This window comes from Antechinus flavipes, chromosome 3 (genome assembly GCF_016432865.1).
Source record: "Antechinus flavipes isolate AdamAnt ecotype Samford, QLD, Australia chromosome 3, AdamAnt_v2, whole genome shotgun sequence".
NCBI lineage: Eukaryota > Metazoa > Chordata > Mammalia > Dasyuromorphia > Dasyuridae > Antechinus > Antechinus flavipes.
In genome coordinates this window covers 424,421,248-424,448,653 of record NC_067400.1, presented here as the reverse complement: position 1 = coordinate 424,448,653, position 27,406 = coordinate 424,421,248, and the positions used below count along the sequence as shown (strand labels likewise).

Here is a 27,406-nt window from a genome sequence, read left to right as displayed (position 1 = left end):
AACAGGTTAATAGGTCTTTTCCAGAGGCATACAGCATCATGAGTGTCAAAGATCAGATTTGAAGTAAGATCTTCCTGACTCTAAGCCCATCACCCTATCCACTAAGCCATCTTGCTACCATAAAAGATATTTGCTTTAGTACAAACTTTAGTGGAGCCTCACCATTCCTTTAAGTGAGAAATATAAGTAAAACATTTGTCCATCTGCAAGCATACTCTCTAATGCAGATTACTACCTAATTCATAGTTTTATTCCTTAGCAAATCAGGCATATACTGACCTTACTTGGGGCTTTCATTTCAAAATCTCTGACTTTTCCATTGGGCTTGAATTGAAGAGAATTCTAGCAATTATCTAATGTCAGTGTGAGTTGATCAACATAACCAAACCTAAAAGATATAAGCAATAAAGATAAAGGCAACAAATACAACAAATGAACGCATTTGTATTTGCTGCTGACTGTGTATGTCTCTCTTTAAAAGAACATATACATTGATTTAAGGTTAAAGAGTAAAAAAATAGAGAGTAAGTACTATCAGAAGCTTCATTTATTCACTATAGAATGAACTTTCATTTCATATTTCAAAGTAGTCAGAGACATGCTAGTCTGGGTTTTGGATTCTCTTTCTCTCTTTCTCAGGAGGTAGATATCTGTGTCTCATGTTCTCTGAAAAGACAGGGGGAAATTGTCCTTTTCTTATCTCTAACAAAGAACCTGCAAAGACAAATATTATTTTTGTTCAAATGTTTCCTTCTTTGAAAAGATGATAATTTAAGTCACTGGTCTTTACACACATAGATGTGTGTGTGTGTGTGTGTGGGTGTATATATATATATATATGTGTGTGTGTGTGTGTGTGTGTGTGATATCCATGACTATACATGATTTTAAAACTCTGCCGTGTGTGTGTTGTGTGTGTGTGTGTATGTGTACACAGGTTCTTCCTTTTCTTCTTTCCTTCATGTCCTTTAAAACTCAGCTGATTATGCTAAGAAGATTCAGTCCAGGAACTTGTTGCAATATGAAGGATTTCTTTGTTCAGCTTCAGTTTTCTTAAGTCAGTTATTTGTTGCCTTTTGTGCCTTAGTAAGTTATGGTTCTAGAGTTCTCTACCTATTAATTTTTCTGTTATCTTTATGTATGCATATCAATAATTTTATTTCCCCAGTATAAGGTGCTCATGTTATTATCTAATTGTGTTTAGAGATTGTATAGGGTAATATTCTGATGACAAACTTGGATAATTAAAATAAATTTTTATTCTAACATACATTTATATAACTAGCAGATAGGTTATTGACAAATAATGGATTTTCCATTATTAAAAGTAAATGGCTTTGGGAGCTAGAGATGTAGAATTCATTATTAACCAATTTCTCAAACCACAAATGCATAGGAACCTTATCATATCACTTATTACTATTTTCTAAATGTGTTGGCAGAATAAAGAAGTCTTCAATTTACTGAAGAAATTACCTAGAATATTTAAGGCAGTAACTTACATTGTCTCTAGCTATTCTGTAATAAAATATAAAAATAAATGATTAATTAAGATATTGAATTTTTAGTTCATATAATGAGGATATTAATCCATGGAACATTAATCAGTGGATAATGGTAAAGAAAGTATTCAGGGAAAGGGAAATTGAACACAAACATTTCCTACTTTATAACATAATTCAGATTATGCAAACTGAAGTTTCTCAGTGATAATTTAGGGCATCTTTCTATATTAGAATGCCCTTCTCTCAAACCCACCTGCTACGTACTCCAGTAGAAGACTGTATACTTCTTTAGGACAGGGACTGTTTAATTTTTATCATTGTATCCCCAAAACCCAGAACAGTGTCTGGCACATAGTAAATAATTAATATTTATTTAATGAATGAACAAATGAATGAGATGTTGATTTATAAAAATAATTGTACCCTTCATAATTATTAACTGCCAATATATGTATATTTGAATCAGGTTTTTAAAGAACAAAAAATTGTGAAGAATGATGCTTGATTTAATTATTTCTTATAAAGGTTTTTTGTAGTTTCTTAAATCAGAATACAATATTTTGTGATAGAAATTAAAAGCCATCTTTTTATGACTTTGGAAAATGCAATATTTTAACATTACTTTTATCTATGAAGTTATTTTTGAGATTCATCATCTTTAATGATATCATATTAAATATTTAAAATTATACTTAGAACAAATGCTACTAGCATGAGTAGTAATATTCATCATGGATTTTCCTAATACACAGCAGGGTTTTTCCCATTTCCCCAAGAACTGCATCTGTAAGACTCGGATACAAATTATACAGTGTTCATTAATGTTCGTGCCAATCAACCATGCTTCAAAAAACAAATGCTTAATTTCCTGGAGTAGGAAATACTTCCATGTTGTCCTTATAATTAAGTCAGAGTGTACAAGAATGTCTGAACTGGAAGACATCGAACAGTGTTAGTCAGCTGAGTTTTACTCAATTGGCATCAGCTGATAAACTATGCAATCACACGGAAGCATAAATCCGGGCCCTGAAATGCTTATAAGCAAACAAATTACAGCTTCAAGGATGATGTGCAGCTATTTATTGTTTTGTCTTTACACAATGTAAAAAGTCACTTCCATTATGGTTTATTACTATTGAATATTTATAATGGCTCTTAGTTTTGCTTTTCTACATAAGCTGTCTGCAATTGCTTGTTTTCTCGAGAAAATTAAATCTGTTTGCAGAGCAAGACAATATAATTCAGTTCAGATGGTAAAGTGGATAGAACACTGGCCCTGAAATCAAAATGAAACACCTAATTAAAATATAGCTTTAGACACTGACTAACTGTATGACCAGGGGCAATAAATTTAACCTCTCTCTACCTTAGTTTCCTCAGCTGCAAAATGATGTTAATAATAATACCTACCTCCTATGTGGTTATGAGATAATTATCAAGTGCTTTAAAGTGCCACACAAATGCTATCTCCTTCATTCTATTTTCAGTGTAAGATATGATGTATAATTAACATTTGATTCTATAACCTGCAGATAGGTTGCTATTTTGGGGAGCTAGTCATCCTTAGAAATCCCTCAAGCCTATAGAACTGTCTAGGTTGTTCTCAACCAAAAAGTAACTTTTAAGCAGAATGATTAAAGAACAGTCTAGTTTTGAAAATAAGTGAAAAACCAATGTTTTATGAGCCTACAGAATTTTTATCAGGCCAGTACTTCCAAAAATCTTAGTGATGTAGTATCTGAATGCAGTTTTGAAGGAACTCTCAGTATCCATGGTGTAAAATAATCTTTTTTTTTGTTGTTGTTTATAAAATGTCTATTGTCTACAGCTTGGCTTTTTTTTAAGGTTCAGTATGCTATTTCCCCAATTGGAATAGTCTGTCACGTAGTCATATTTTGTAAGAATCTTTCCCTAGGGGGGGAAAAAAAAAAACATCCTTGGGTCTTTGTTAGTGTAACAAAGGGAAAAGAACTAGTTTGGCCTGAAGTTGGATGGTAGAAAGGGAGGAAAAAAGAAAGAGATTCCTGCAATGCAAAAGTTAAAAAAGGGTTCTGACTCTCTACATCCAATTCTTGCTGTTTCATAGTTGTGTCCTTATCAGCTAGAAAGTACTGGCATAACCCAATACTCTAGAATCAAATTTTCCTCCAGGGAATTATAATTCTCTAGTTCTTCTGTTGAATAGGCACATTAATGATATGCTACTTGAATTTCTCAGTAGCAACACAGATTACTTATTCGTTTATTTGAAAATCCTTTGAAGTTACAGTAAGTTTCTTCCTGAAAATAACTTTAAATATAGCAAAACATTTAACTGTAATAACTTACAATCTTCACCAATTCCAACAGGTTAGTAGTCTCTTCTAATAATCATGAGCTATTTTTTTTCTGAGTTCTGCATGTCCTTTTACTTCCTACTTTATATATCTCTTATTTTTCATTGATTTCCATTAGAGTAAGAGGAGCAGTGATCCAGAAACAACTCATGAATTGCATTATCTAATTTAATTAAGGTGAGCTGAAAGTTTCTCTCCAGATTCAAGTCAGCAAACAGACTAAAATGAAACCTTAAAATGGTTTTGCAATGGATATAAACTCATGCCAGTTACCAGAGTAATCTCCTCTTGGCCATTTTCTTGACATTATTTTTAAACCAAAGTTTCATTGCTTTTGGATTTGTCCAACACATCTGTTTCTCAATGATGTTGCAAATTTGCTTCCATTCTCCTGTACTATTTTTTTCCTGTATTATTTTTCAGAATGATTGATGCAGGGTAGATTGTACAGGCTAGGGGGGAAAGGCTAAGAAAGAGAAAACAAGAATGAAGGAAGAACAAATGTCAAACAATTATTTGACTACCTGATTACTCTTTCTTTGCTCACGGCTATCCCTGGTCTGTTCCATTCAATTACTGACCAAGCCTATCTATGGACTAGACTTTCTGCCTAATTCCTCTATTTCTGATATGACCATATATTTCTGTCATAAGACTAATTCAGAGCAATAGTTTAGAAGAATACACAGGCGTTATTGGTCAGAGTAAGGTACTAGATCAAAACTATACAAATATGAGTGAGCAGTATATATTTTAAAAAGGGTAAGGTAATATGTATAAAAGTAGACAGTCAGAAACTAAGAAATCCATAGGAAGCAGAGGATTAGAAGGCAGAGAATCAGACAAGCATTCCAAATGGTAGGAAGCCAAAGACCATTTGGAAAAATCTGGGCAGTTGAGGGATGAGAATCTAGGGAAGTATTCAACACATAGAGAGAATGCTACAAGCTGTAAGATTTTGATACTGAGACAACTTCCTCCTTCAACCCAGGTGAAAATCACTGAGACTGTGAACTAATTCTGAAGTGCATCCAAATGGCAATTCAACAATTTGCCATGCCTAAGCAGATTTATACAAAAGCAAAGTGAAAACATAACAGTGATAAAGAGGCATTGTCCTGAAAAATAATCTTCAAAATGGCAGATACCAATCTTTTCAAATAAAGATGATGAAAAGGTGGGATTATTTCTCATACCAAGGCATGTACACACAGTATGTCTGTTAAAATACCTAATTTCTATTTTTATCTGGTAACTGATAATATTTATATAATCAATATATAAATATAGTATATATATATATATATATATATATATATATATATAACCATATCTTTTTCATCCTAATACAGGCACATATTTTATCTTTTACACAAATTTTGTACTTTTCTTAGAAAGGCTTTAGTCATTATGATTTTAAGTATTTCTTGTGATAGTAAGTTTTTCCTTGGAAAGAATCATGGGAAGAGCAAAAATATAGCATATCTATAATTTCGTATTAAGAAAATGAGGATTTCTTTGTGTCTGGCTTTAAACTAGTTAAACACTAGTTCAATCAGCTTAATTTGAGTATGTTCATTGAACTCAATGAACATTTATGAAGCACTCCATTATCAAGAGAGATAATAATTACAAAATGCTTAGCACAGTGTCTAGAACATAATAGAGGATATATGAATACTTATCCTTTTCCTCCACCACTTTAGATGTACCTCACTGTACCTGACATTGAGGAAACAGAGACAAAAATGAAATGGGCTGAGCCATTAGGAAATTGCATTCTAATATGAAGAATGAACCATGGACATAAATAGAAATAGAGCCTGACCTTATGATTGCTATTGCCATCCCTTAGATACTCCCCATATCAATGCAAATCAGCATTTCCTTTGCAATTTATCCTTTGAGAGTTGTTGAAAAGACCAAGACACAAAAAGGCACAGGAAGTTATATATATTTTTTCTTATGAGTAGATATAGCAATTAGGAATAGAGTAATTCTGTTGGTCTAAAATGTTCAGAGTGTCAAGGCAGGTAACAAGAAATGACTGGCAATGTAGATTGGAATCAGACTATGGGGGGCTTTAAATGCTAGACTGATGAATTTGTATTTTATCCTGTCCAACACAATTTAATTCAATTGGACAGTCCCAGCCAGTATTTATTAAACACCTACCATGTACATCACGTGTAGTGTCAAGATACAGAGACAATTCATAGAGTCCAAAAGGAGTCGCTGAAGTTTTTTGATCAGAGGAGTGACTTTGTGAGATACCTTAATGGGATCAAAGTGTCAGGATTACTTCCTATGCATTTATAAGTTAATTTAATGCTGAGGGGAAGGAATAAAACAACTCAATATTATAAAGATAGACCCTTTGTAGAGTGTGGATGGCTTAAAATTATGATACTCCCTGTCTGGCCTACAGACTTGTAACATACTGATTGTCTTTGACAACATTTTTTTTTTGTGAAGGAAAGACAGTACATCACCATTTAGATGGTATTTTAACTGGGACATTGGATTGAGCTTATTTCCCTTCAAATCCTACAGACTACTTGGAGACCTGTGGTAAAGCAGTGCACAAATTACATCTGAGGGACACCAAGTATAGTTGAGAAATGAGCTTCCTGATAGAATAGTTATTATTAAAATTATCCTTTAATTGTTGGAATTTTCAATTGAGTAATGCCAACTTGAAACTTGTCAGTATATATGTATGCAAACAGTAAAAAGCAACAACAATAACTACGAAGGAAGCGGAGCTTGAATATCTTTTCTGATCTTGATACAGCAGACAGTATATTGCTAATAAACATGGATATTTTCAATATATCAGTATCATATTTACCATATGTTTATTGCATACTAACCAGCTGTTTTTTTTCATAAATCTCATTCTAGCTTCATTGAATATATCAAAAAATATTTTAGGTTTTGAGATTTTTATGTAATACTTCTCCATGCTTTTTCCCAAGTATTCCTAACCCAATTTATTTTCAAGAAAAAATATAATCCACATGTTTATATTTCACTTGCATTTTAAGTTATGCAAATTTTATTAAGAAGGATAAATTCAACTATGTGAAATTATCATGTATTTTGTTTTCTAATAAATGTGACTAAATTACTAGAATCAAACAGCACACACATACCCAAGTATTATATAAGGTTGAGATTAAAATGGGGTAGCTAGTGACTAAAATATACACATTGACTTTAAAAATGACAGCTGAAAAGCACTGGGACAAATCATCAATGTGAACTTCATTCAGGAGAAGGAATCCAGAAAGGATTCTGGAAACTATACATTAGTGTTTCATTTCCATTCCAGGTTTCAAAAATAGAATCTATGATAAAAAAATAAGATTACTGAACACTTAAAGAAAATTATTAGGAGAAAAGCAAACTTATTTGATCACACACACACACACACAAACACACTTTCTCTCTCTCTCTTTCTCTCTCTCTCTCTCTCTCTCTCTCTCTCTCTCTCTTTCTCTCTTCTTTTTCAAGGTTACTTCTCCCCAACCTTTCTATATTGTCTTCCTTGTCTTTTCAACAACATTGATTGATAATTTATCTTTACTATTAGTAGTAGTAATAATAATAGTACTTCACATTTATATACTACTTTTTATGAATCATGTTTATCACAATAACTTTTTATAGTAGGAAAAATGATCATGATTATTTCCATTTTGTAGTTGAGAAAATTTTAGCAAAGCAATGTTAAATAATTTTCTCATTGCCTCATAGCTTTGAGCTGAAGTCTGAGCCCATATCTACTGATTTCAAGCCCCATACTCTTTGAACTCTACTCTATGACTGTGAATGGACATTCTATCATAGGGTAAACAGTTTGCGTAAAAACTGTCATTGAAATAGGTTATCAACAGACTTTCTTAGGTTTTGAAATTTATTAGTTATATGACTTTGACAAAGATATTTGATCTCTATGAATTTTTATTTGCTCATTTCTCTCCCTCTATTTTTTTTTTGATTCAGACTTGCGAGTTCATTCAGAATAATAGTAATAGCTAGCATTTATCTAGTCCCTCAAGGTTTACAAAACATTTTACATATATTATATCATTTGATTTTCACAATAACCCTAGGAGAAAGGTTCTAAGGGCTTCTCAGTTCCCTAAGCAGAGGCTGACCAGTCTTTTCTTTATCACATAAAATGAAATTAATAATTATTAGATTGATTGCTATATAAGCATATTGTGAGAGTCATAATTTTAAAAAATATTTTATTAAAATACTTCAATGAATCCATTACCTCAGTGATGTGGGTTTTCCTTTCAATAATACAGATTAGGCACTAGAGTTATAGTCAGCAAGACTTCAGTTCAAATTCTGCCTTAGACAATTAATTGCTGTGTGATCCTGGAAAATTCAATTAACCCCAGTCATACTGAAATTTCTCAATTGTCAAATGGGATTAATAATGGTATCTGCCTCTCAAGAGTGTTATGAAGATGAAATTAGATAACTCATAAAATATTGTGAAAATCTTAAGATATTTTATAAATACTAGTTTTATTAAACTATTGAATATTTATAATAATAAACTAATTGTATTTATTAAATAATAAACTATTTTATTAAACTATTGAATAAATCTCTTTTTGGACAGCTAGGAGGCACAGTGAATAGAGTGCTAGGCCTAGAGTCAGTAACCTAGATCCTGAGTTTAAATATGACTTCAGACACTTACCAGCTGGGTGACCTTGTGCAAGTCATTTAACTCCATTTGCCTCAGTTTTCTCATCTGTGAAATGAGCTAGAGAAGGAAATGGCAAACTCTCCAATATCTTTGTCAAAAAATCTCCATGGATTTGGTCTACCAGGTAATAAAGAGTTGAACACAAAGGAGCAAAATAACAACAACAACAAAAAAAAAACAGAGTTAAAGAAATAAAATTATTTTACCATGACTATAGATAAAAATGATACTCCTTTTCTCTGCTTTTAGTTTTATTTTATATTCGGGGGGAATACAAATCTTCTAATACCATTCTTTGTCAATCATAGTTGATCATCAAATAGTATTGCTGATACTGGATACAATGTTTTCCTGGTTCTGTTCATTTCATTTTACATCAATTTATAAAAGTCTTTCCTGGTTGTCTTTTTTCTTTACATAATTTTGCTATCAACTGGAACTATGCCCAAAGGACTATCAAACTCTGCATTTCCTTTGATCCATGAATGTCTCTATTGGGTCTGTATCCCAAATAAATGATAAAAGGAAAAGGACCTACAGTTGCAAAAAATGTTTGTAGCAGCCCTTTTTGTGGTGTCAAGGAACTGGTAATTGAGTGGATGCCCATCAGTTGAGGAATGGATGAATAAATTATAGTATACAGATGTAATGGAATATTATTGTTCTATCAAAATGATGAGTGGACTGATTTTAGAAAAACTTGGAAATACTTACACGAACCGATACTAAGTGAAGTGAATAGAATCAAAAGAACACTGTACACAGCAACAACAGAATTATGTGTATGATCATCAATTGTTATGGACTTGGCTTTTTTCAAGAGTGAGAGGATTCAAGGCAATTCCAATAGACTTGTTATGGGAAGTGTCATTCACATTCAGAATGAACTATGGAGATTGAATGTGGATCAAAGCATAATGACTTGCCCAAGATAAAGGAGGGAGAAAAATTTGGAACACAGGGTTTTACAAAAGTGAATGTTGAAAACTATCCTTGCATATATTTGGAAAAATAAAAAGCTATTAATTTTTTAAATTGCTAGCCTTACATGGGGATTAGGTGGAAGATCAACATGAGTGAGTGAAAATTGTTGGATCATTTATTTTAAATTAAGGTATAGTTTCTCAGCTTTGCTGCTCCTCTTAAAAATATTCTGAACTCTAGGTTTGCAAATGCTCACCTGCTTTTAGATAATATAACATTGAAATAACTTGTAATTTCTTTCTACAATGTTGATGAGCAGCTGTGATAAAAACAATTCATTACCAAAGTAATAAGGCACTAACAGTGAACCTTTCTATAGTTATCTAGTGCACACCTAAAACACTAATTTTTTTTCTTGTATTATAAACAGAACCTTTCCACTTTGGCAGGATTTTATATAACTTGAGGTCCAATGCTATCTCCTACCAATAATAAAGCATTGGAAAGAAAGTTAGTCTTTCTTGAATTGTTCATTTTAATTTTGAAGATCTCTGTAGATGAGTTCACAACTCCTTCAGCAGATCAAATGGTTAATATTAAAATAAAAGCCTCCCCAAATTGAATCAAAATATCTCACTACAAGTTAAATCCATTATTTTCTTTTTGGTGAAGAGACAAATTACAAACTATTGGTTAATGTCCTTTGTTAGAAGGACATTGTTTTGTTTGTTTTGCATAGTATCACTAGATCACAAGACTGAATATAAACAGTATCGGCAAGGCATATAGGTCTGAAATTAGAAGAATGGGGTTCAATTGCCATCTTTACTCTTATTTGAAGTCACTTTACCTATCTTAGTTTCAATTTCCACATATGTAAAACAAAAGAATCAAGCCAGGGTCTATTCAAGTTCTAAATCTATAACCCCAAATCCTGTAAAAAAAAAAGTTGTTGAAAACAACTGATTAAATCATAGGGTTTTTCTTTTTGGCTAATTTGCCCTGGTTTCTAGTGAAATGGATGTCATCTAATATCCCTTCCAACTGTAAGATTCTGATTCTGATGAATGTTTTATCACAAAATCCTTTTCTGAGTTTAATCATATTTGTTTATCTTTAAATCCTTTAAATCTATTTTTGTCACATTGCAAAATGCAGTCATCATGTTGAAAACAATAAAGGACTAACACTGACTATAGAATAATTAGTTCCCAGTTCTTGTCATTCTACTATTGCACTTACATATCATATGATGTGTGACATACATCACACATCATATGCTTTTCAAAACAATAGCATTACAATGATTCATGCTCACTTTGTAGGTTGGTAATCAGTAGGGTATGGAATGTTTGTGTAGGGGTGTATGTATGTGTGTGTGTGTGTGTGTATGTTTGTGTGTGCATGAATTTATATGATGTGAGATAAAGAAAGAGGAATGGGAAAAAGTATAAGATATGAAACAGAGAAAGGATATGGAGATAAATTGCTCATTTCACAGCATTACCATCATACTTAAAAACATATAGAGGAGATTGGGGCCTCTTAACATGTAAAATCTTTTATGTTTTATCCATGGTACCTTAAACTGGTCTAAGGAGGTGTCATTCAGTGTAAGTGTTTTGATCCAGATTTAGCTAGAAACAGAAACTCAATGAAGCAGGGTAAATTTTGAGCTTAGGTATCTGAGAAATATAATCATAGCTGTATAAATATGTATGCATGTATATAGATTGTGTGTATATGTATATAAGAAACACATGTATACACACACATATATACATGAGAATCACACACACACACACACACACACACACACACAGAGGGTCTCCATATCTGGCCCAAAAGTATAGCACTTATTCTCTTCTAATCAACTTCCTTTAATGAACAGGGAAGCTTTAACCTGCCTCTTTTGTATCATGGATTGGTATGCCCTTCTTTATACAATCTGGTGGCCTGTTGTTCCTAATGACTCACATCCTGGTGCCAGACTTCATTTGCTTTACTGAAGTGTGGAACTCTGAAGCAATCCACCAATCTCAGCCTTATAGTAACAGGGATTATGTACCTAAGATTGTTATAATGAGCTAGATACAAAATGACCCATGAAAGTCAGCCAATCAGTCAATAAACATTTATTAAGTGCTTACTTATAGAATAGTTATATGACTCAGTATATAAAACACTATGCCTAGAATCAGGATGATCTGAGTTCAAATTCAGTTTCAGACACTGACACCCTGGTCAAATCACTTAATCTCTGATTGCTTTAATCCCCTAGAAAAGTAAATGGCAAACCACCCAGTATCTTTGCCAAGAAAAGTCCCTGAGCAATATAGTCCATGGACATATAGTTCAAATTCAGTTTCAGACACTGACACCCTGGTCAAATCACTTAAACTCTGATTGCTTTAATCCCCTAGAAAAGTAAATGACAAACCACCCAGTATCCTTGCCAAGAAAAGTCCCTGGGCAATATAGTATCAGACACAACTGAACAACTAATGTTCTAATCATGGTACTAAACACTAGGGTTAAAAAAAAAGAAGAAGAATGAAAAGATAATTCCTGCCCTCAAGAAGTTTACAATCTAATGGAGGAAACAGCAAACAAATATGTACAAACTATACACAGAATGAATAGAAAATTATTTTAAAAGTCAGACAATAGAATTGAGATGTTAGAAAAGTCTTCTTGCAGAAGATAAAATTTTATCTGGGACTTGAAAGTAGCTGAAGAAATCATCAGACAGTGATGTAGAGGAAAAACATTCCAGCTATGTGAGACAGTCCAAGAAAATACCCAGAGCCATTTATTTGTTTTCAGTATGCTTCAGTATTGTCTGCCCAGGGAAACTATCATATTCTCTTTTTACCTTATCATCTGTCTTTATTTTTCTCTCTTCTCTTCTCTTCCCTTGTCCTTGATTTTCTTCTCTTCTTCTTTACTTCTTCCTTCTCTTCTCTTTGCTTTTTCCCAGTTCTGGTGCCCCAGGATGTCCCTTTTCTTCCCCTACATTTGCTGATTTACCAGAGACATTTTATTTTCTTGCTTAGTACAGTGGTCTTAGTTCTGGATTTAGTCAGGGAATCTGAGGTTAAGCCCAAATGCTGCCATTTGCTTACCTTGGGTGTCTAACTTGGGAACAAACCCCTTAAATTCTCTTGGTCTCAGTTTCTTCATCTGGAAAATGAGGGAGATGAACCAAATAACCTCTAAGATTCCTTTTAAGTATAATCCATAAAGTGCTTATGAAAAAGAATGATTATCATTCAAAATGACACTGAAACATAATGGCTTTAATGACATTACTATAAACTATATTGGTTGGGGTAATAATTATAGCTTATATATTTTTATGGCTATGAGATATGAACAAAAATGCTTTGTTACAACAAAATACCCTTAGGAAAAAAACATTCTTTTCTTCATTCACATATAATACATAGATTCAAAAATCTGAGAGGTGACAAAGCAGATTTTTAAAAAATTTTGTCTAAAATCAGTACTGATCTAGCAATACCAATGCCATGTAACACTCTCTCTCTTCTCTCTCTCTCTCTCTCTCTCTCTCTCTCTCTCTCTCTCTCTCTCTCTCTCCTCACTTCTCCTCTCTCTCTTCTCTCTCTCTTCTCTCTCTCTCTCTCTCTCTCTCTCTCTCTCTCTCTCTCTCCTCTTCTCTCCTCTCTCTCTTCTCTCTCTCTCTCTCTCTCTCTCTCTCTCTCTCTCTTCTCTCTCTCTCTCTCTCTCTCTTCCTCTCTCTCTTCCTCTCTCTCTCTCTCTCTCTCTCTCTCTCTCTCTCTCTCTGTATGTGTGCTTTACATAAACCTGCAAGCAGTTGGGATGCATTCTGTAAAGGTGTGATTCTCTGTCTCACACCCCCTTTGCATCTCACCTACTCTCACAGTGAATAATAATAACACATTCCCACTTACTTTCACACACAATCCCATTCTCTTGAACAATGAATTTAAATAACTATGTATATATTTTAGCTTAGTTGTGTTGTTTTATATGGAGAAAGATGAAACAAATATTAACTCTGACCAGGTGGGAATATTGGGTTCATATAGAGCATATCCAAAGTCTTAGTTTTGGTTTAAACTTGTTAAGGTTAAACTTGTATATGTATGTATTCATAGGGAGAATGAATATCCCCCTCTTGTCCAGACTGGAAGTACAACAGCTTAGTACAACATCTAGCCCCACCAGTAAACAACAGGGAAGTTTTAATCTGTTCCTCTACTTCCCTGGTCAGTTTGCCAATTCAGCTTGGTAGTCTTCCCAACTTAAACCTGATATAAGATTTTTGAGATGTCATTTTGCTTTATTATTGTTGTTTATTTTTGATTTTTTGATTGTTTGTTTTTTGAGTGAAATAAGCAGACACAGGAGAAATTGAACTGTTAAAAGTTGTTGGAGAGGGGCAACTAGTTGGTGTAGTGGATAGAGTACCAGCCCGGAAGTCAGGAGGATCTGAGTTCAAATATGGCCTCAGACACTTAACACATCCTGGTTGTGTATCCCTGGGCAAGTCACTTAACCCCAATTACATCAGGAAAAAAAAAGTTTGGGAAGAATAACAGAATCTTAGGGTTGGGGGTTATCTAGTTCCCAGCTTCTTAAACTGTGGCTCACAACCTCATATGGGGTCTTATAACTGAATGTGGAGAATAACTATGTTATTCATAGTAAATGCTTGATTTTTATATCAATTTTATATTCTTATGTACCAGAATTGCTTAAAAATTTCTCATGCAAAAAGGGATTGCAAGAAAAACTTAAAGAAACCCCCATAATCCAATTCCTAAAAAAAAAAAATCTTTGTAATCATACTTCCTAAGGTGCCTTGTAACTCTCTTTAAGGAATGGGAAACCCACTAACTCCACAGGCAACTTAATCCCTGCTGGACAGTACTGATAGTTAAAATGTTTTTTTTCTTTATATCTAACAGGAGCTTGTTTCTCTGTAGTTTCTATCAGTTGCTTATGAGACCAATGTAAGGAGAGAGGTGTAGGGTCTGTTTTGTTCTGTTTTACTAGAAAGGCTTTAGGAAAATCTTATGAGACATGGGTTTATTTTTAAATTTTTTTGTTGAAGAAATATTTTGGTTTTCAGTTGAGGAGAGCCACATGAACCTAAAGTTATCAGGAATATAAAAAGAAACAAAGGCAAGGGTGAGGGAGCAGAAAGAAGAAATTACCTTATGACCCTTATAGGATCAGACAATTACTGTGATCCATGTTCTGGCTAACTTTTTTGTTCAAAACAAAAATTCCTGGCAGCCAGATTTTCTTTACCCATTCAAAGATGAAAATAAACAGGTACCTCTAGAGAAAGTTGCAGGAGATAAAGTTCCTCTTATTGTTTTTCATGCCATCATTCCCTCTAACCCCTTTTTTGTAACTTTTTTTTACACTCTCTCTGTGATCTGTCACTTCTCTGAAAAGACAAAAAGTATGCCAGTCTAAGCCAATATTGAATGTCAATAATTTTTTTAAAAATTGATGTATTCCATATTGACCTGCTGGATTGGTGAAAGGAAATGAAGGGAAAGAGGAAGCCTAAGGAAGGTGAAAATGACACTCCAAAATCAATCTCTACTCTCAAGGAGCTTACAAAGTCTAAAGTAGAGACAACATTATGTATCAAAAAAGATACATATTTATAAGAAATGATAAGCAGGCTGATTTCAGAAAAGCATGGAATTACACGAATTGATGCTAAATAAAGAGAAAAGAACCAGAAGGTCATTGTACGCAGCAACAGAAAGATTATGTGATGATCAATTTTGATGCCCTTGGCTCTTTTCCACAATCAGGTGATTCAAGGCAGTTCCAATCGACTTGACATGGAAAGTGCCATTTACATCCAGAGAAAACTATTGGAGACTGAATGTGGATCAAAGCATATTTTTGTCATTGCTATCAATTTGTTTGCATGTTTTTTTTTTCATATTTTTTTCCTTTTGTTCTGATTTTTCTTGTGCAGCATGACAGATATGGAAATATGTTTAGAAGAATTGCACATTGGAGCTGTTTGCACTGGATATTGCCTTGTTGTCTTAAAAGGCCTGTATTCTTCCCAACTGTAATCCTGATTGCTTTTCTGTTGGTTGATGACATCAGAATCCTGAATTTCTAAAGTCTCTCTGGGTGTAACCTCAGCTGCTATCATGTCCCACCTGTCCTTTGATTGATACTTTGGAGCTGGGCCTTGCCTCTCCTTCCTTTGGGTCAATATACATTTAGAGGCCCAACGAAAGCCTCGGTTACATTTTGGACATGGGGTTTTGGGTTTTCTCTCACCCTGTCTTCTCATTGTATCTCTGTATCTACATTGGGCTCTTAGATGTCCAATTTTTCCACATTGAAAACATCGACGAGTTTCTCTAGAATTCCTTTGCCAAGAAGGACCTTGTCTTTCCATGTTCATCATAGTTTGGGCATAATAAGCATTTGTGCCCACTGTGGCACAGCATCTTATGATCTTCTCCAAAGGAGCATCTTTGTTTAGCCCCCATATAATTCTTTTGCAAACCTCATTGGTATTTTCCTTAGCCAAATGTCTAGTCATTATTTCTGTTGCTGCATTATCTCCAAAGGTTCTTATTGGTTGCTTATTGCTTGCTGTCTGGAAAGGGAAATGGGAGGAAGAGGGAGAAAAATTTGAAACACAAGGTTTTAGAAAGGTAAATGTTGAAAACTATCTTTGCATACATTTGGAAAATAAAATACTATGTTTTTAAAAAAAATCCAGGACAATTCTCCAATTGATAAATGGTCAAAGGATATGAATAGACAATTTTCAGATGATGAAATTGAAATTATTTCCACTCATATGAAAGAGTGTTCCAAATCACTATTGATCAGAGAAATGCAAATTAAGACAACTCTGAGATACCACTACACACCTGTCAAATTGGCTAAGATGACAGGAAAAAATGATGAATGTTGGAGGGGATGCGGGAAAACTGGGACATTGATGCATTGTTGGTGGAGTAGTGAACGAATCCAACCATGCTGGAGAGCAATCTGGAACTATGCCCGAAAAGTTATCAAACTTGCATACCCTTTGATCCAGCAGTGTCTCTATTGGGCTTATATCCCAAAGAGATACTAAAGAAGGGAAAGGGACCCGTATGTGCCAAAATGTTTGTGGCAGTCCTGTTTGTAGTGGCTAGAAACTGGAAAATGAATGGATGCCCATCAATTGGAGAATGGTTGGGTAAATTATGGTATATGAATGTTATGGAATATTATTGTTCTGTAAGAAATGACCAGCAGGATGAATACAGAGAGGCTTGGAGAGACTTACATGAATTGATGCTAAGTGAAATGAGCAGAACCAGATCATTATATACTTCAACAACAATACTGTATGAGGAGGTATTCTGATGGAAGTGGATTTCTTTGACAAAGAGAAGATCTAACTCAGTTTCAATTGATCAATGATGGACAGAAGTAGCTACACCCAAAGAAAGAACACTGGGAAATGAATGTAAACTGTTTGCATTTTTGTTTTTCTTCCCGGGTTATTTTTATCTTCTGAATCCAATTCTTCCTGTGCAATAAGAGAACTGTTCAGTTCTGCACACATATATTGTATCTAGGATATACTATGGCATATTTACCATGTATAGGACTGCTTGCCATCTGGGGGAGGGAGTGGAGGGAGGGAGGGCAAAAGTCAGAACAGAAGTGAGTGCAAGGGATAATGTTGTAAAAAAATTATCCAGGCATACATAGGTTTTGTCAATAAAAAGTTATAATTATTTTTTTAAAAGATCCAGGACAAATTGGAGATAATCTCAAAAGGAAGGCATTAAGATCAAAAAGGATCAGAAAAAATATTCTTACAGAAAATGTGGAACTTTAGCTGAGTCTTAAAGTAAACCAGGAAGACAAGGAAGTATAGATAAGAAAAGGAGAGCATTCCAGGGATAAGGAACAGTCAGTGAAAGTGAACATAGTTAAGAGATGAAGTAGCTTGTTCAAGGAACAGTAAAGAGGTTAGTGTCATTAGATAGGAGAAATATGTAAAAGTATTGAAAAATCAAGAAGATGGGGCAGCTAGATGGCATAGTGGATAGAGTACCAGCCCTGAAGTCAGGAGGACCTGAGTTCAAATTTGACCTCAGACACTTAACACTTCCTAGCTCTGTGACCCTGGGCAAGTCTTAATCCCAATTGCCTCAGAAAAAGAAAGAAAGAAAGAAAGAAAGAAAGAAAGAAAGAAAGAAAGAAAGAAAGAAAGAAAGAAAGAAAAAAAGAAAGAAAGAAAGAAAGAAAGAAAGAAAAGAAAAGAAAAGAAAAGAAGGAAGGAAGGAGGGAAGAAAAAATTGGAAGGAATGAAAAGCAACTGGAGTTAATTAAATGGAGGTATATGGGGATTTACCTGTGCTTAAGGGAGATCATTTTGACAACAGAATTGAGGATGTGTGGTGAGCTTTTTCTTCTCAAAACACAGCCAGGTGATAAAAGTTCAGATCTTTTATTATCTCCAATATAGCCCGGTTAGCTTAGAGGCCTATCTCTCTGCTTGGTTCCAAGAGCTCTCTCCGAATGTCGCCAAATCCAAAGGTTTTGTCCTTCAGCCTCTGCCTCTGCTTTCTTCAGCCTCCAGCCAGTGCCACTCTTCATGTCATTCCGGTGAAATCTCCCAAAGTGCTCTCTGCACCAGAGTCGCTCCTCTCCAGTCCAGCTGAACTCTCCTCTGCAAACAGCCAGCCAAGTGGAAAATATATTCTCTCTTGCCTTGCCTCGGAGAGAGGGCTTCTGGCGTAATTCCGCTGAAATCTGACCGAGAGCCTCTCTCTGTTTCTTTTATCCAAGAGGGAGGAATTGTGGGATACGAGAGAGAGGGATTATGGGTTTTCTCCCATAGTGCTCTCTGGCCCTAAGAGCTTTAAGGGAGGTGTGAATTCCCAAAGGTACAAAGTTTACTTTGTGAAGCTGGCATACTTGTGAACTCCAATGAGTAAAGGTGCAAACACAAGCCTTGTACTAATTAGTTCCTTGTTTCAGGTTCTGCCCAAAACATCTTCTTGTAAGATTAGATCAACTCTAATGAGTTAGCAGTTTGTAAGGATTCCAACAAGGATGAACTATAGAGAGAACTGTAACAGAAAAAGCAACCAATAGTCAATTATAACAGTCCAGACACTGTCAGAGGAAAGAATGGGACACATACTAGAGATCTCACAAAGACAGAACAGAACTAATGGTCAAATAATTAAACACCATGGACATTATGCCTACTGAAAGAGTATTGTGGATGTTACCTTTCATACTTAAAGGATACTTGAACCTAGAGATCACTTGAATTATACATTACCTGTGTAGAGTGTCCAATGAGAACTGAAGCTTATAATAATTGATCTAAATATAGAAGAATATAAATGCCATTTCATCTAATAGTTAAAGACACTGTGGTGGAAATTAATGATAAATGAATGCAGTTCAGTGAAAGTAATGTAAAGTAGGTTAATCTTCTCAAGCTCATGCAAGTGATGTCAGCCTCTGGTCTTTCCTCTAAGGTGCAAACATGATTTGAATGTCAAAAAGGAATTTTAACAGAACATAGGCCTCCCTTTTCTCTTTAATAAGGATTTGGACAAAAAAGAAGTTAACTTTAAAACTTTCAAAAATGTTTGTAATCCAGTACAAAAATAGGCAAATGAGGCCTCCAAGGACATTCACTCATAAATTCATCAAGGCAAATATTTGTGGTTTTCAAAAAGAGCACAGGTATGCATAACAGCCAACTGTGATGCAAATCATTATTCATCATTCAAGCTAAGTCCAAGGGAATGCATTATTCTGCAAAAAGGGGTCACCTTTTTCAGCAGAGTGATACGTTCTTAACCTCACCTGAAGAAAAAAGATCATGATTTATGGTCCCAATAATATGTTTCATGAGAAAAAGGGACAGGGTTGATTATCCAGTCTGACATCGCAAAATAAGCCAAGGTTACCTGTAGATCAAATAAACAAGCTGTATTCTAATTACACTGAAACCAGAATGACACATTTGTAGCTTTTATAGCTTTCATAAATGTAACCAAACTGGCCTTTGTTTTTCCATTCTTCAAGGTCTGAGCTTGAGAGATAAATGAGAAAAATGGAAGACAAACTAAAAAAGAATATGTCCTAGTCTTCACATAATAACATTAATGAGTGGAAACAGAACCAGATGAATCTTAAATATTTTTGAAAACATTTATTATTTTCTTAATTCTCAGTTAATGATGATCAAATAAATGAAATCTTTATTTCCTAGAAGAACTCATTGCCTATTAGAGGAAAGGAAACAATGATGGCTGGATCCCTTGATTCAAATTTGTTTTAAAGTAGACTATTGTACAGTAGTACAATGGAACCCATTCAACCCAACTGCTCTAAATCTTGTATAGAGAAGAATTATTTCCTCTGTGTGATTCTGTAATTGTGGAACATTATTTTGCTAGTATATTTATGACTAAACTTAAATTATCCTTTAAATTATCCCTAAATTATCTTTAAATTATCCTAATTTTCCATTTCCAAAATTGAGGAATTCCTATATGAGGAAATAAGAGATTCCCTATGCCTAACCTGGAAATTGAATAGATAGGAATTTTTCTAAAATAGAGTAATTGGCAATATGGGCTTTCAATTTCCATCCCATATAGTATCATAACTGGTATAATCATACTTGGCTGTCATGATTATATATTATTACCACATGATCATTCATTAAATTGACTAAAATGAAAGTGCAACAAGGTTTCATCAGATGTAATATACAAGATACTTGTTAAATAAGAAGGTTTTACTGAAATAAAACTGGTGCCTACACTCCTTTAAAAATGTAATTTCCTTAATTTCACAAATCCTTATTCAAACTCATCTCACAGAAACTCCAGGAAAAAAAGTAACAAATAATTGAATTGAAATGCCATAAATTTTTGGTCATAGTCCTGGATTTAGTTTTCTCTATGTGACCTTGTAAAGAGCATTTAACTTCTTAGTTTTTCCATATTTAATTTGGATCTTCACTAAAAGATTAGCCACCAGAAGATGAGTTCACTGGATAAATTTTTCTTCTGTCCATAGCAACTCATGAAGACAATCTATAATATGATCTGTATTAGTGGAAGAAATTTCTGCCTTGATGAAATTATAGAAATATATGGAATATGGAAGAACTAATATTTATAACTTACCTCAGAGATATTCTGTAGACTTTTAAGATAGTATATAGTAAAAATGTTGAGTTCTGAACAAAAATTCTATGTAAAAATAAAGTATTAGTATTGATTTTCTGAGAACTCAATCATATTTTTCTTCACATGTCTCATGGTATGTAATGGAAAAACCTTCCCTTTCAAAGAAAACAAAAAAAACTTCAAAGGATTCCATCTGTTCTTTCCTCAAAAAAGCATGGTATGATTGTTAAATGCTGAACTTGGTATCTCTAATGCCTGAGTTCAAATGCCCACATCTAAAACTTACTAGCTATGTAATCATGGATAACTCACTTATCTCTTCCCAGCCTCAGTTTCCTACTTTTTTTTTTTTTTTTTTGCTGAGGCAATTGGGGTTAAGTGACTTGTCCAGGGTCACACAATTAGGAAGTGTTAAGTGTCTGAGATCACATTTGAACTAAGTTCCTTCTGATTTCAGGGTTGGTACTCAATGCCTAACTTACCCTGTTTCCTATTTATTATATAAAACAGATATAATAATATCCGGAATACCTACTAAATGGAGCTTTGTAAGATTTAAATGACATAATGTACATATTTAGAAACTATTAAAGTACTAGATAAATGTAAACTATTGTTACTCTTTACTTATAATTGGATATAAAAGGCAAAGTTGATCATTTTATTAAACTATATTTTAGATGATTTTTAAAATGATTTTTTATTTAAACAATTTGTTACCCAAATTTCTTTGGTATGTCTCTTGTTACATCCCACAAGAAGCTATACTATTACAAAAATCATTTATATAATCCATTTCACTATCTATATAGTTATAGTCATATAGCCATGGACCCTTTTGCCATCAATAGATGTGAAAGGTAATTTTTTCTTGCTCTTCTCATTTATTTATGATGCAACCTTTCATATCTCGGTCACATAGCTATTTGGAGATTATCTTAATATGAGGTGTAGGGTGTTGGTCTAAATATAATTTCTTCCACACTAGTGTCCAATTTTCCTAACAGTTTTTTGTAAACACTGAGACCTTGCCCCCAGTAAGTAGTTTATTGAGTGTTTGTTGAGTGAGTGTTTGTTATACATTATGCTGTTGTGCTTGTTTCCTTCTGTATATAATCTGGTTCAATGATGTGATTTTCATTTTTAAAGTGTTACCAAATTGTTTAATATTACTGCTTTAAAATATCTTTTGATATCTGATACTGATACACTCCCTTCTTTCCCATTTTTCACACATTAATCTTGAAATTCTTGACCTTTTGTTTTCCATATGAATTAATTTTTTTCTACCTCTATCATTCCTTTAGTAGTTTGTCTAACACAATGCTATCAATTAAATTAATTTAGAGAGCATCATCATTTTTATTATATAAACTCAATTTATCTATATAAGCTTTTATAACAGAGATTTTTTTCTATCCATAATCCATTATTGTTTCTCTAATTATCTAGGGCTATCTCATTTCTGCAAAAAAAGTGCTTCATATAAGGATTTATGTAGTTTCTAAGTAAATCTTACTAGATATAATTCCAAATATTTTATGACAACTATAGGAATTTTGAATGAAATTCCTATTGTGGTTTATAGGTAACATGCAGAAATGCTAATGATTTATGTGATTTGTTTATTTTCTATCCTGCAACTTTTATAAAGTTATTTTTTCAATTAGTTCTTAGTTGACTACCTTGAATTCTCTATGTATACCATTATATCCTGTGCAAAAGCAATGATTTTATTTCATTCTTACTTGTGCTTATTACCACATTTTTTTCTTACCTTGTTGTTATAGCTAGTATTCTAATATTATGTTAAGTAATAGTAGTGTTAATGGATACTCCTGCATTAACTTTGTCTGATTTCAAAGATCTCTAAAATTATAATCACATTAAATAACCACTCTTGGATTTAGGTAAATATTATGCTACATTCAGGAAAGGTTAACTTATTACTATAATTTCTAGAGTTTTTAATTAAAAGAGTTGTTGGAGTCCGTCAAAATCCTACTCAGTATCTGTTGATATCATGATATTGCTTTTATTTTTATTTGTTATTTTATTATATTTAAATTTTTGCTCATATTAAACCAAATCTGCATTTCTGTTATATACCCAATCTGGTGACAGTGTTTAGCTTTTATAACATGTAGTTGTAACCTACTTGCTAATATCTTATTTATAATTATGGTGCCAATATTCATTAGCAATTTTGCTCTATAAGTGTCTTTTTTTTCTTTCCCTGGATTTGGTATTAACAACAGAAATGAGAGGATGTCTTCTAATTTTTATTATTGTAAACAGCTTATGTAGTTAATTTTTCTTTAAATGTTTGGTAGAATTTATATTGTAAATACTTCTAGTCTTAGAGGTTTTTATTCCTCCTTTGAGAATTCATTTACAGTTTATTCAGTTTCTTTTTATGGTATTGATTCACTAAAATAGTCTATCCCTTTTGTTAATGAATATTTTATTTTTTGAAATATTCATCTATACTTTTTAAAGTAAAATGTTTTTAAGAGAGAAGAAACAAATTTTTCATATCAAAAGCAAAATCAACTAAAAAGAAAATAAAGAAATTATCAGTTTTGTTAGCATATAATTGGTTAAAAAGGTTTCGAATGGTGTTCTTTATTCTCTTTTCAAATGTCTTCATTTCTTCTTTGTCATCTTTTAAATGAAAATTTTGGATTTTCTCTTTTTAAGAAGGTGGTCATACATTTATTTGCCCATTTTATTAATTTTTCCTTCTAAAGAACTGTGTAACTAAGTAAAGAATTGAAAGTGATTTATTATGCATATTGTCTTAGCATAATTTAATTTTAGTGCTTATCTTTTTATAATGTTCTTATTTTTGGAAATTTATCTGAAATAATGGTTGCTTCCCTTTCTATTTTATTCAATTGAAGCATAATAAATTCAACACCAATCCTTCTTTTTAATTTTATGTCAATCTCTGTTTTTCTAATAACATATTGGCAGATTTCTACTTTATGAAACACCCTGCTATCCTCATTTGATTTATGGATCAACTATTCATTCAAAATTATGATTTTGAACTGTATATTTTTTGATACTGTCCTCTTTTCTCTTTGCTTCCATCTTTTACAAATAATTGGTTTAAAAAAAGGAAGATTGATTGAACTATAACCTTTCTTTTGAAGCTCTTTTCTTTCCCTCATTTTTCTTCTTTTCCTATTAATTTACCTTGTACATTTCTCCTTCCAACACGGTTTTATTTTTCTTAAGGCAATTCCATTTCCTATCCTACCCTTCATCTCTGATTCCCAACACTCATCTCTCTCTCTTTTCCTCTCCTTCCCCCCACCTCTTTCTCCCCTTCCTTCCCTCTTCTCCTCCCTTCCTCTCTCCCTCTCTTCCTCCTTCCCTCTCTCTCTCATGTCTCAACTAAACCAATGAAAAAATGAAATTTTAAACATGTCCTGTGGGGTTCCAAGTTTTTATCACTAGAAAATTTATTTAGCAAAGAAGCTACAATTATCAGATAGTATTCTATTTAGTAAAATTATTAATGAAACAATAATATTTACACCATTGATTTTAATGTTATTTATGGAACTAATATGACCAAAGTTATTTAAAAATAATGATAAAAGAATAAAATCAATTTTGAGCAAAGATTTCCCAGGTACATTCAGACAGCAAAACTTAACTTTAATGAGCCTGCTGAAGTTTTTTGAAGGTATTATTGTCATGAAGAGGAAGGTTATTTATTGCATTATAATTGTTATATACTCCTGGGTTTAATGAATGAGAAGTATGACAGAACTTATTATATGCAGAAAGCAAAAGTTATTTAAAATATTAAAAATAAGCCTAAAGGTCAGGTTTATGTAAATAATATTTTCCAAAAGAAAGAATGGGAAGAAAATGACCTCAGGGCTTTAAAAAATATCTAGCTACATAAAATCATTTAAGTGTCTCTTATATTAGAAGAAGGTTTAAATTGTAAATAGACATTGATATCTATGTAGAATTTAGATGACAATTTTCCCTCCACTATTAAAAAGATATTTTGTGAAAGAGTAATCATATATTGTTTCTGGTATCAGATATATTTTCTTTACAAAATAGTGATGATCTTTAAACTGCAAGTCCAGAGACCTGAATTACAAATTTGATTAGGAACTTTGTAAAGGAACTTCACATCTATTCTTCTGCAGAGTACTACATTTTGTAAAGTGTGAATAATATATGGTATTTTACTCCTCCTAGGTATAAAAGAAATATGTTTTTAAAGTTTAAGAGATTTGAAAGCACTACATATAGAAAATAAATATTACTTGCAAGACACTATTTTAATCACTGAGGGTGATAGAAATTTAAAAGAGATAGGATATTGCTCTCAAGGAGACTACAATAGGAAAGTAGTATGGTATGATGGACAGGTTTGGAGTCAGAAGTTATGAGTTCAAATTCCACCTTTTCTATTTCCTATCTGAATGAACTGTATTAAGTCACATAACTTTATTGTCTTGGTTTTCTCATGTGTAAAATGAGGAGGATTTTTTCCTTTGATAGTCTCTGAAGTCTCTGCCAGTTTTAAATCAATCATCTTCAATTATTAATGATAATAGTTCTCATTTATACAGTGCCTAATAAGACACTTTACATATGTTTTGTTACTTGCTCTTCACAAATATTAACTATAAAGTTAATAGTACATTATTTTATAAATGAGGACATGATTTTATAAATAGTGCATTTTATAAATGAGAGAACTGACATACAGAAAGATTTAGTAATTTTCCCAACTTTGTCCAACTATTCAGAGGTAGAACTGAAACTAGAACCACAGCTTATCTGTTCCCAATTTCAGTACCCTTTCTACTTTATCAGGATGAATTCAGAATACTTCATTCTGATTTCTGATGCTTTCTGAGGAAAGAAAAGAAAATGGTCAATTGAAAGTACAAAACTAAGTTCACAGCCTTTGCCAAAGGCATCCAAGTAATACTGAAGGTCTCAGGTGTTGCCAAGGTTACAGATATCACTACTCGTGTCATATCTATGGCTTAGATTACATACATCTAAATACAACTTGTGCAAGGACACATGTTTTAATGAAACATGTACATATAGGCAAACTTACCAAGGAAAAAAAAGACATCCTACACAAATAGGCATATTGCTCTTCTATGAAAATGTCTTCTGATGTTAAGATCATAGATTTAGAACACTAATGGAGCTTCAAGGTCCTCTTCATTGTGCAGTTGATAAAACTAAGTCTGGGAGATTTTAGGCACTTTACAAAGTTACATGGATGTTAAATAGAAGGCAAATGCTTTTCCAAAGTCACAGAAGTGCCTTAGATGATATTAAACAGGATCTATTGACTCTGAATCCAACATTATTTTTGCTGTACTGTATTGACTCTCTTCCTACAAAATAAACAGCTCTATAACAATAAAAATGGATCATCCTGAAAACCAGAAGTTCATCACTTCTTTTCTTCCCTACTTTTATTTTCATCATCAGAATTGGACAGAGCTTGGTATAGTCATCAGTTCCTTATTACTTAATGTCACTATTTGCCATCTTCAGAGCTTAAATAAGCTGCTTAGACTTCTTTATTGTGATAAGATAACCTAACTTAGATAGGCTGTATTTATTGTATTACCATTTTGGTTCATTATTGGGATGTGGTCATTGGTAATTTTTATGAATAGCCCACAGTGGTCTCTTGCTCTAAGAACTCTTAGAAAACTTAAAAATCCAACACATATTAGGGTAATCATATATTCCATCTTGTAGTTACTTAACAGTTTACTTAAAGGGACTTATCTCTGCAATTAGCTTCATATTACTGAAGCACAAATACTGGACATCATAACCCTTTGGATACGACACCATGCCTCACAGCATACCAAATTCTGATTCTGACTCTAATCCTAACCCTAATTTCCTTCAATTCTAAACCTAATCCCTTAAGGTTACTATTTAGTAGGTACTAAATAAACATCAAGCCATTGTATTTTATGCCATTTCATAGATGCTACCATTTTGGCTACAACTAAGATAAATATAGTGCCTGTCTTCTAGGGACTCACTTTTTTATTGCAATAAAACTATCACTTTATTATTATTTATCTCCTGCCAATGCTTGAACATTTAATTATTTTCACAGGAGCTAACAAATGTGCCAGTAAGAAGTATGAATACACCTTCAGTCATACTCTCCCATTACATAAAAAAGATTGTGTTCTATTGTTTGGGACTCTGGTGATATACATTTAATGGATCCCTCCCATCCACCAGGGCATATAGACTACTCCAAAGACATATTTTATTTTGTCCTAGAGCAATCCTATTGTGCATACTTGAATATACCAGTGGAATTTCAGCCCCAAATATCAGTGACTTAAAATAGTCAGTATTACATTTTATGTATTATCTCAGATTTAAATAACAAATATTTTCCCCAAGAATAAATAGAAAGACCTCCAATAGCCAATGAGGTGAGCCCCTAATCATTGAACCCTGGTAAAAAATATACACTAAATAATCAGTGCCCCATTAAAAAAAATTTTACTTTTCTAGATTTTGCTTTGAAATTCTCAGCTATAAGTAGCAGTATATCAGCCCTTTGGTTTCCCATTTTGGTATTACCTTTAATAATCTACTTTGATGTTTTCTCATTTATTTTTACAACTAAATCCAAAATAACTGTATTAAGTGGTTGTA

The 27,406-nt window shown here is 33.0% G+C and overlaps 1 protein-coding gene across 1 annotated transcript in view; it reads left to right on the top strand.

The window, feature by feature from the left end:
• Positions 1–27,406, top strand: part of B3GALT1 (beta-1,3-galactosyltransferase 1) — a 595,978-nt gene that overhangs the window by 187,022 nt on the left and 381,550 nt on the right. The gene's annotated exons all lie outside the window — the stretch shown is intronic.